Raw genomic sequence first — 9,569 nt, 5'->3', positions numbered from 1 at the left:
TTGCCATGTTATCACTCATATTTATGTTCTTCCCCCACCCCACTGCCTTCTTCTTAAAGTAGTCTCTATAACATTTCTTTTAATACTGGTTTAGTGATGGTGAACTCCTTTAGCTTTTTCTTGTTTGGGAAGCTCTTTATCTGTCTTTTGATTCTAAATGATAGCTTTGCTGGGTAGAGTAGTCTTGGTTGTAGGCACTTGCTTTTCATTATATTGAATATTTCATGTCAATTCCTTCTGGCTTGCAAGGTTCTTTTTGTTTTGTTATTGTTGTTGTTGTTGTTTTTTATGTCTACAGCACCTGGTTTTCCTAGGTGGTCTGCCATCCAAGTACTAACCAGGCCCGACCCTGCTTAGCTTCCGAGATCAGAGGAGATCGAGCATGTTCAGGGTGGCATGGCTGTAGACTCTGCAAGGTTTTTGTTGAGAAATCAGCTGACAGTCTTATGGGAGCTTCCTTGTAGATTACTAATTGCTTTTCTCTTTCTGCTTTTAAGGTACTTTCTTTGTCTTTAACCTTTGGTATTTTAATTATGATGTGTCTTGGTGTGGGCCTCTTTGGGTTCATCTTGTTTGGGACTCTCTGTGCTTCATGGGTTTGTATGTTTATTTTCTTTGCTAGTTTAAGGAAGTTTTTCATCATTATTTCTTTAAATAGACTTTCAATTCCTTGTGTTTTCTCTTCTTTTTGCTACCCCTGTGATGAGAATGTTGGTACAATTGATATTGTTCCAGAGGCCCCTTAACTATCTTCATTTTTTGGATTATTTTTTTCTTGTTGCTGTCCCGATTGGGTGTTTTCTGTTACCTTATCTTTTAAATCGCTGACTTGAACTTCTTCTTCATGTATTCTACTGTTGATTTTTCTCTAATGTATTTGCCCTTTCAGTTATTTTATTTTTTGTTCCTGAATGGTTCTTTTTTTAATTTTCTATCTCAATTTTTATGTTTTTTTATCTCTTTGTTAAAGTTCTCACTGAGCTCAGCTACTCTTACTCTAAGTTTATCGAACATCCTTATGATCAGTGTTTTGAACTCTGCATCTAATAGATTGCTGTCTCCAATTTAAAAAAATATTTTATTGGAGCTTTGTTCTGTTCTTTCATTTGGTACATGTTTCTTTGTATCCCAGTTTTGGCTGCCTCCATATGTATTAGGTAGGGCTCCTAAGTATCTCAGTCTTAGTAGAGCAGACTTATGTAGTAGGTGTCCAATAGAGTTCAGTGGCACAGTCTTCCTAGATCACCTCAGCCAGGTGTTCCAGGTGTGTCTCTTGTTTAAATTATGTGTGCCCTCCTGTTGTAGTTGAGCCTTAGTTGCCATTTGCATGTCAGTGGGAGGGATTAACCCCTTGGGCTATTGGTTATGAGGACTGGCAAGTGAGGGGCCGACCCAATGGAGCAGGATTCATTTTAGCAGAGCTGTGGTGCCTGCCAAGTCTGCCCTTTGGGTATGTCACCCTCGGATACAGCCCCAGGTGGTGCTCCACTTTAGGCTGAAGCTGGCCACAATGTTTGCCAGCCCCAGAGCCTCCTGGGAGGGGCTCCTCCACAGGCCACGTTCAGCCTGCACACTACCCGGGGCCACCTAGCAAGAGTCGCCAAACAATCTTCAGATGGCTGTCACCATGCTAAGCTTACAGGTGCCTCGAGAGGCCAAGCTGCAAGCCGAGGCTGGCTGCTTCTAGTGCCAGGCTTGGGGCTGTTAAGCAAGAGGTATAGGGCATGCCAAGGCCAGATGCTCCTTGTTTGGGTTTTATGAACCTTTGAGAAAACTTTAGGAAAGTCTGAAGCATAAGCCAAGACAGGCCAATTGTATGGAAAAGTTACTGGAGGTGGTTTGGGTGAGCCCACAAGTTGGGAATCATCAGGGCCGGGTGACTTGTGTTAGCCACATTGGTGGAGACTCAGGTATGGCGGCTGTCTGCATCTGCATGCTGGGAGGCTGGGGAGGACTCAACAAAGAGTCAGTGGATTCTGCTAGCACTTCTGTTTGGGAGAAAGCTGCCCTCCGCACTGCCAGCCCTAAAGTGAATTTTAGTTCCTCCCTGTATGTTCCTGGCACATTTTGAGCTGCTGCCCCAGTGCTGGAGCTCAGAATGAGTGAGTCCATAAGTAAGCAAGTTCATGAGTGGGACCCTTAAGAAGAATGCCTGGGTCTCCCATATCCCTCTGCTTCACTCAGCCACTATCTCTGCTGGTTTTCATAGCCAGAGATTGTGGGGCCTTGTTCTCTTCCTGGCACTGGAACCCTGGGCTGGGGTGTCCAAGCTGGAGTGGAACCACTTGCTCCTCTGGGGGAACCTCTACAACAAGATATTGCTTCCGATTCTCAACCACCACACACAGGTCTGGAATCAGCCCATTTCATGTCTCTGCCCCTCCTACCAGTCTTGAGGTGGTCTCTTCTATATGTCCCCAGTTGTAGGACTTCTATTTAGCTAGACTTTAGGCGATTTTGAATGATGATTGTTTTACAGTTTAATTGTAATTTTGATGTGTTCGTGAGAGGAGGCAAGCTCAGTGTTTACTTACTCTGACATCTTGACCAGAAGCCCAAAGATGTTCTGCTATTGGCCATAGTTCCGAGGTTTTATTTCTGGATTCTCTTATATTTTATTCGTCTATTTATGCCAGTCTATTTATTCGTCTATTTATGCCAGTACCATAGTTTTTGTTTATTGTAGCTTTGTAGTAAGTTTTGGAATTGATAAGTGTGAAGCTTCCAAACTTGTTTTTCTTTTTCCAGATTATTTTGGCTATTTGTGGTCCCTTGAAATTCCATATTAATTTTAGGATAGGTTTTTCCATTTCTTCAAATTGTGTCATTAGGGTTTCGATAGAGATTGCATTGAATCTTTATTTGCTAGTATTGTCATCTTAATAATATCGTGTCTTTCAATGAAAGTAGGATATCTTTTTATTTATTAAGTCTTCTTTAATTTCTTTAAGTGATGTTTTATAGTTTTCACTGTATGAATATTACACCTCTTTGATTAAATTTATTACTAAGGGCTTTAAAAAAATGTTTCATCTATAAAGGATGAAATACTTTTATTATAGGGAAATAAAAGCATATTACAATGTATGAAGCCTCCTCTAACAATCTATACAATAATAGGAATGAAGTAATAGAAATATTACAGTTTCTCTATTTCAAGTGCATCTATTTCTAGTTCCAGGGCACGGCTTCTTTCTTCCTTCCTTTTTTCTTCCTTCCTACGGGCTTTCTTTTCGATGCTATTGTAAATGAAATCATTCTTTAAATTTAATTTTTGCATCATTCATTGATAATGTATAGAAAGACAACTGATTTTTGTGTGTTGATTCTGTATCCTGTAAGTTTGCTGAATTTGTTTATTAGCTTTCACAGTTTATGTGTGTGTATGAATTCTTTAGGATTTTCTACATATAAGACCATATCATCTGTGACTAGAGATAGTTTTACCTTTGCCTTTCCAATTTGGATAAATTTATTTAATTTTCCTTCCTCATTGTTCTGGCTTGACTTTCTGGTACTGTGTTAAATAAAAGTAGCAAAGGTGGGCATCCTTGTCTTGTTCCTGATCATAAGAGAAACGCTTTCAGCTTTTCACTATTAAATATAATGTTAGCTGTGAGTGTTATACATGTGACCCTTATCTTGTTGAGGAAGTTCTCTTCTATTCCTAGTTTATTGAGTTTTTTAATAAAGTAAGTGTCGGATTTTGCAAACGTGTGGGGTTTTTTTTTTTTTGCATCAATTGAAATAAACATGTTTTTTCCCCCTTCATTCTGTTAATGTGGTATTTTACATTATTTGATTTTCATATGTTAGACTATTACATTCCAGGGAAAAATCACATTTGCTTATGGTGTATAATTACTTTAATATGTTGCTGAATTCAGTTTGCTACTATTTTATTGAGAGCTTTTGCATGTATATCTTTAAGAGGTATTAGTTCGTAATTTTATTGTAATGTCTTTCTCTGGCTTTGTTAACAGTATAATTCTGGCTTTATAGAATGAGTTAGCAAGTGTTCTCTCCTTTTTGATTTTTTTGGAAGAGTTTGAGAAGGATTGGTGTTTTCTTTCTTAAATATTTGATAGAATTCACCAGCAAAGTCATCTGGTCTTGAGCTCTTCTTTGTTGAGAGGTTTTTGATTGCTATTTCAAACTCCTTACTTATTATAGGTCTATTCAGATTTTCTGTTTCTTCTTGAGTCAGTTGTTTGTGTGTTCCTAGTAATTTGTCCATTTTAGCTGGATTATCTAATTCGTTGGCATACAGTTGTTCATAGTATTTTCTTATAATCCTTTTTATTTCTATAAAATCAATAGTAATGTCCATTCTTTAATTTCTAATTTTAGTCTTTCCTATGCTTTTTCTTAGCCTAAAGATTTATCTATTCTGTTGATCTTTTCAAAGAACCATGTTTTGTTAATTCTCTCTACTGTTTTTTTCTATCCTCTATTTTGTTATTTCCACTTTAATCCCTATTATTTCCTTCCTTCTGCTGGCTTTGGGTTTAGTTAGCTCTTTTTTTTTCCTAGTTCCTTAAGGTGTAGAGTTATATTATTTATTGAGATCTTTCTTCTTTTTAAATGTAGGCGTTTATTGCTATAAATTTTCCTCTGAGCACCGCTTTTGCTATGTCCCATAAATTTTGGTATGTTGTGTTTTCATTTCATTTGTCTCTAAGTATTTTTTAATTTGCCTTGTAATTTCTTCTTTAGACCATTGGTTATTTAAGATTGTGTTGTTTAATTTCCACATATTTGTGAATTTTCCAGTTTTCCTTCTGTTATTAATTTCTAGCTTCATTCCACTGTGGTCAGAGGAAATATGATTTCAATGTTTTAAAATTTATTGAAACTTGTTTTGTGGCCCAACATATGGTCTATCCTGGAGAATGTTCCATGTGCCCTAGAGAAGAATGTGTGTTATGCTGTTGTTTACTGGGGGTTCTATGTAAGTCTGCTAGGTCTAATTGTTTTGTAATGTTCATGTCCTCTTTTTCTTATTAATCCCCTATCTAGATGTTTTATCCATTATTGAAAGTGGAGTATTGGTCTCCAACTTTATTGTAGAACTGTCTATTTCTTTTTCCAATTCTGTAATGTTTGATTTATGTATTTGACACTCTTTGCTTTGTGAATAAATGTTTAAATTGTTATATCTTTTTGATGAATTGACCCTTTTATTAACATATAATGTCCTTATTTGCCTATTATAACAGTTTTTGACTTAAAGTTTATTTTTGTTTTAAATTAGTATAAAAATCACAGCTATTTTGGTTATAGTTTGCATGAAAGAATCTTTTTCCTTCCTTTTACTTTTAATCTATTTGTGTCCTTAAGTCAAAAGTGAGTTTCTTGTAGGCAATATGTAGTTGGATTATTATTATTTTTAAAATCCAGAGAGTCTCCAATTAGGGGTAGGTGAAAAGGTGGCTTTCTCTCCGAGTGGCGAGTGGAGCCCTGAGTTTCGCATCAAAGATGGCGAAATCCTGGCCCACTAGGCGTCGGGGCTGCTGGAAGGATGCCAAGACTGAGGGCGGCATGGCTGCCTGGGGACGCCATCCTGCTGGCAGCCTCTGTCTCTGGTAATCTCATCATCCAAGGAGTCAATAGAACCTCTAAAGGAAGAAGTCTCATTGGTAAGATTGATGACTCATCTCAGATATCTGGGAAAGGAGTTACAGTGGAACCGGGCTTCTTCATGGATGAATTTTCTGCCTCCATCCTCACTGGAAAACTGACTACTGTCTTTCTTCCAATTGTCTACACAATTTTATTTATGGTTGGTTTGCCAAGTAATGGTATGGCCCTGTGGGTATTTCTTTTTTAAATGAAGAAGAAGCACCTCGCCATAGTTTACATGGCCAATCTGGCTTTGGCAGACCTCCTCTCTATCATCTGGTTCCCGCTGAAGATTGCCCATCATATACGTGGCAACAATTGGATTTATGGGAAATCTCTTTGTAAGGTACTCATTGGCTTTTCCTATGGCAACATGTACTGTTCCATTCTCTTCATGATCTGCCTCAGCGTGTAGAGGTATTGGGTTATTGTGAACTCCATGGAGCACCCAGGAAGAAAGCAAACATTGCCATCGGTGTCTCTCTGGGAATATGTCTGCTGATTCTGCTGGTTACCATCCCCTTGTATGTCATGAAGCAGACCACTCACATTTCAGCCCTTAACATCATGACCTATTATGATGTTTTGCCTAAGGAGGTGTTGGTGGGGGACATGTTCAACTATTTCCTCTCTTTGGCCATTGGAGTCTTTCTCTTCCTAGCTATCTTCACAGCTTCTGCCTATGTGCTGATGATCAGAACACTTCAATCTTCTGCCTTGGATGAAAATTCAGAAAAGAAGAGGAAGAGAGCCAACCAACTTATTTTCACTGTCCTGGCCATGTACTTGATATGCTTCACTCCTAGTAACCTTCTGCTCATGGTGCATTATTTCCTGATTAAACACTGGGGCCAGAGCCATGTCTATGCCCTGTATTTCATAGCCCTTTGCCTCTTCACCCTCAACAGCTGCATCGACCCCTTTATCTATTACTTTGTTTCACAAGACTTTAGGGATCATGCAAAGAATGCTCTCCTTTGTTGAAGTGTCCATACGGTAAAGCAGATGCAAATATCCCTCATATCAAAGAAATCCTCCAGGAAATCCAGCTCTTACTCTTTAAGTTCAACCACCATTAAAACCTCTTATTGAGTTTTCCAGCTCTTCCAATGGAAGTTTTATGAGAGAATTTGAGGCCTCTTTAATGTTATGGGAATGTGTCTGTTGTTTCCTAACCAAGCAGGTCTCATTACATACCACATGTATGCAGCACCTCTCAGGATTGCTGAAAGTATCCTGTTTGCATGAGGAACCCCCAAAATTAACATAGATGTCAGTTTCAGAATGTCTCTACTCAGATGCTCCCAGAAATGGAACTTACAGAAGCAGACTTTTAAAAAGTGACGAATAAACCGAAACCCAGTGACTTGCAAAAACTAGTCTTGCCATGAAGACCTAAGTTTTTAGCTCAAACTACATTTCTTGTACATCTCGGGTCAATCACAGACTTGTTAGGACTTAAGAGCCCTCAGAGATGATCAGTCCAGTTGACTGACTTGACAGATGAGGAAACCAAAGAGGGAAAGCAGAGCTGCCCAGAGTCATTTCCAACCAATGGCAGCAAGTTAGGATTGGGCAGCAGAATTTGAATGGTTAATGGGGTTTTTATACTACCTCATCGAAATCACTGAGGATTTTGTTTTAAATGTAGGTTCGTCAGACCCGGGAATGAGTTCAGAGTCTGGGAACAGGGCCCAGGAACCTGCAATCTCAAAAGCCTCTGCGTGATACTCACGCTTACCAAGGTTTGTGAACCACGTGTCTGGGTGCTGCTTCCACTTGACAAGGTGCCATGGTAGTTTTTGAAAAGAGAAGCAAATAGCAGAATGCTTTGTGTCTCTTATAATGTTCAGCTTATAATGAAATCTGTTTGTTGACTTCTTGGGTATTTCAATTTCTTTATTAATTCTTTGAGCTTTTGTATGTATCATTGTCACTTTGAGGAAAATACAATGAGGATTTTAAAAAATGGAAATACAAATTTTGTATACCTTTTTACCGACTTAAACAAAATATTCAGAGAGTCTAAGTTTTGCAACTGAGAATAGAATTTACCACTTAGTATTTTAAGAAATTATTATTAGACTATTTATTGTCAGTTTTGTCCCTTATTATCAAATAATGAAATTCTAAAGTTGTAACTGGTTTTGAACCACATCTCTTTGGAAAAGAATATGAAAATAGATGTGATTTGCAATATATTTAAGAGGTACTTGACTCCAAACTGACTTTATACAACTCTTGTATTTGTGACTTTTTGAAATAATTATTTTATCATATGATTTATAAATAACACATGACTTGTTTTTTTAAAACTTATTTCTGAATTGTTAGTGTGTGGTGTGTGTGTTTGAGGGAAGGAAAATAAGGGAAGCAACATCACTCTTCTAAGAAGAAATGATGTGATACACATTTTTACATAACTAGAGCCTCCTGTATATATTGCTCTGTGATAAATGTTTTACATTTAACCACATTTTAGAATTTTTTCTATGTCTGCATTTATGGGCTGACCTTCACTTTTAAAGGATACAAAATATTTAATATTTTGAATATATTGTGAGGTAGTCATTTTCCTACCTATGGTTCCCAAAGTTGTCTCCCCTGCCTCCATTAAAAAAGTGCTGCATTGAAAAAAGAAATCTATTTTGCCAATTTCTACCTTCTGATTGGTGTGTTTAATCCATTTACATTTAAAGTAATTACGGATAAAGAGTGACTTACTTCTGTCATTTTGCTATTTGCTGTATGTCATACCTTCTTTTGTTTCTCATTTCCTCTATTATTGTTTTCTTTTGTGTTTAATTGATTTTTTTGTAGTGAATTGTTTCAGATCCATTCTTATTTCCTTCTGTGCATATTTTAAATATATTTTCTTAGTGGTTATCATGCGAGTTACAATTGACATTCTAAATAAATAAAAATCTAGTTTGAATTGTTATAAACTTGTATCAGTTGTGTAAATACAAACATTGTCTTTTGTATTTTCCTATGTAGTTATATTTGGTCTTCTTTATTTCTTTGTATGGCTTCAGATTTCTGCCTAATGTCCTTTTATTTCAATCTGAAAGATTCTCTTTAACATTTCTCATAGGGCAGTACTGCTAGCAGTGAAAGTTTTTGGGATTTGTTTATCTGGGAATGTCTTAATTTTACCTTTGTTTTTTTTTTTTTTAGTTTTTTTCCCACCTGGTTTTATTGAAATATAATAGACAATGAGTTGCTCATATTTACATTTACAATTCAATGAGTTTTGTTTCAATTATAGTCGGTATACAATAATATCTTCATTTCAGCTGTACAGCATAATGATTAAAGATCTGTATAACTCACAAAGTGACCACCCCACTAAATCTAGTACCCCTGTCCCCTCTTACATGTTTATTACATTATTAACTATTTTCCTTATGCTGCACTTTATATCTCCATGTCTATTTTGTAACTATCAATTTGTACTTTTTAATCCCTTTGCTCTTTTTTTGCCGTCCCCCCAACCTGTCCCATCTAGTAGCCCTCAAAATATTCTCTGTATCTATACTATAGACTATAGACTATAGACTATAGGCTATAGACTAGAGGGACTTCTTTAAGGAGAAAAAACATGTCTACAGCCATACCACCCTGAATATGTCTGATCTCATCTGATCTTGGAAGCTAAGCAGGGTTGGGCCTGGTTAGTACTTGGATGGGAGACCACCTAGGAAGACCAGGTGCTGTAGGCATAAAAAAAAAAAAGGAAGCCCCTCTAACATTTCCTGTAATACTGGCTTGATGTTGATAAATTCCTTTAACTTATTTTTGTCTGGGAAGCTCTTTATATGGACGTCGACTTCAAATGATAGCTTTGCTGGATAAAGTATTCTTGGTTTAGATCCTGGATTTTCAACACGTTGAATATTTTGTGCTAAATCCGACATAGTTTCTTTTGAGAAATCAGCAGCCAATCT

General features: G+C 37.1%; 2 non-coding genes and 1 pseudogene across 2 annotated transcripts; 2 read left to right on the top strand and 1 right to left on the bottom strand.

The window, feature by feature from the left end:
• Nucleotides 1–289: 289 nt before the first annotated feature.
• On the bottom strand, nt 290–408 carry LOC112485306. Its single transcript, XR_003048401.1, has one exon. It is a non-coding gene; the product is annotated as a 5S ribosomal RNA (ribosomal RNA).
• Nucleotides 409–5,521: 5,113 nt separating this feature from the next.
• LOC107196156 lies at nt 5,522–6,714 on the top strand (annotated as a pseudogene).
• A 2,511-nt stretch (nt 6,715–9,225) lies between these two features.
• On the top strand, nt 9,226–9,344 carry LOC112485267. Its single transcript, XR_003048392.1, has one exon. It is a non-coding gene; the product is annotated as a 5S ribosomal RNA (ribosomal RNA).
• Nucleotides 9,345–9,569: the final 225 nt, after the last annotated feature.

This window comes from Pteropus alecto, unplaced genomic scaffold, assembly GCF_000325575.1.
Source record: "Pteropus alecto unplaced genomic scaffold, ASM32557v1 scaffold68, whole genome shotgun sequence".
In the NCBI taxonomy this organism is placed as follows: Eukaryota; Metazoa; Chordata; class Mammalia; order Chiroptera; family Pteropodidae; genus Pteropus; species Pteropus alecto.
This window is presented reverse-complemented; position numbering and strand designations above follow the sequence as displayed.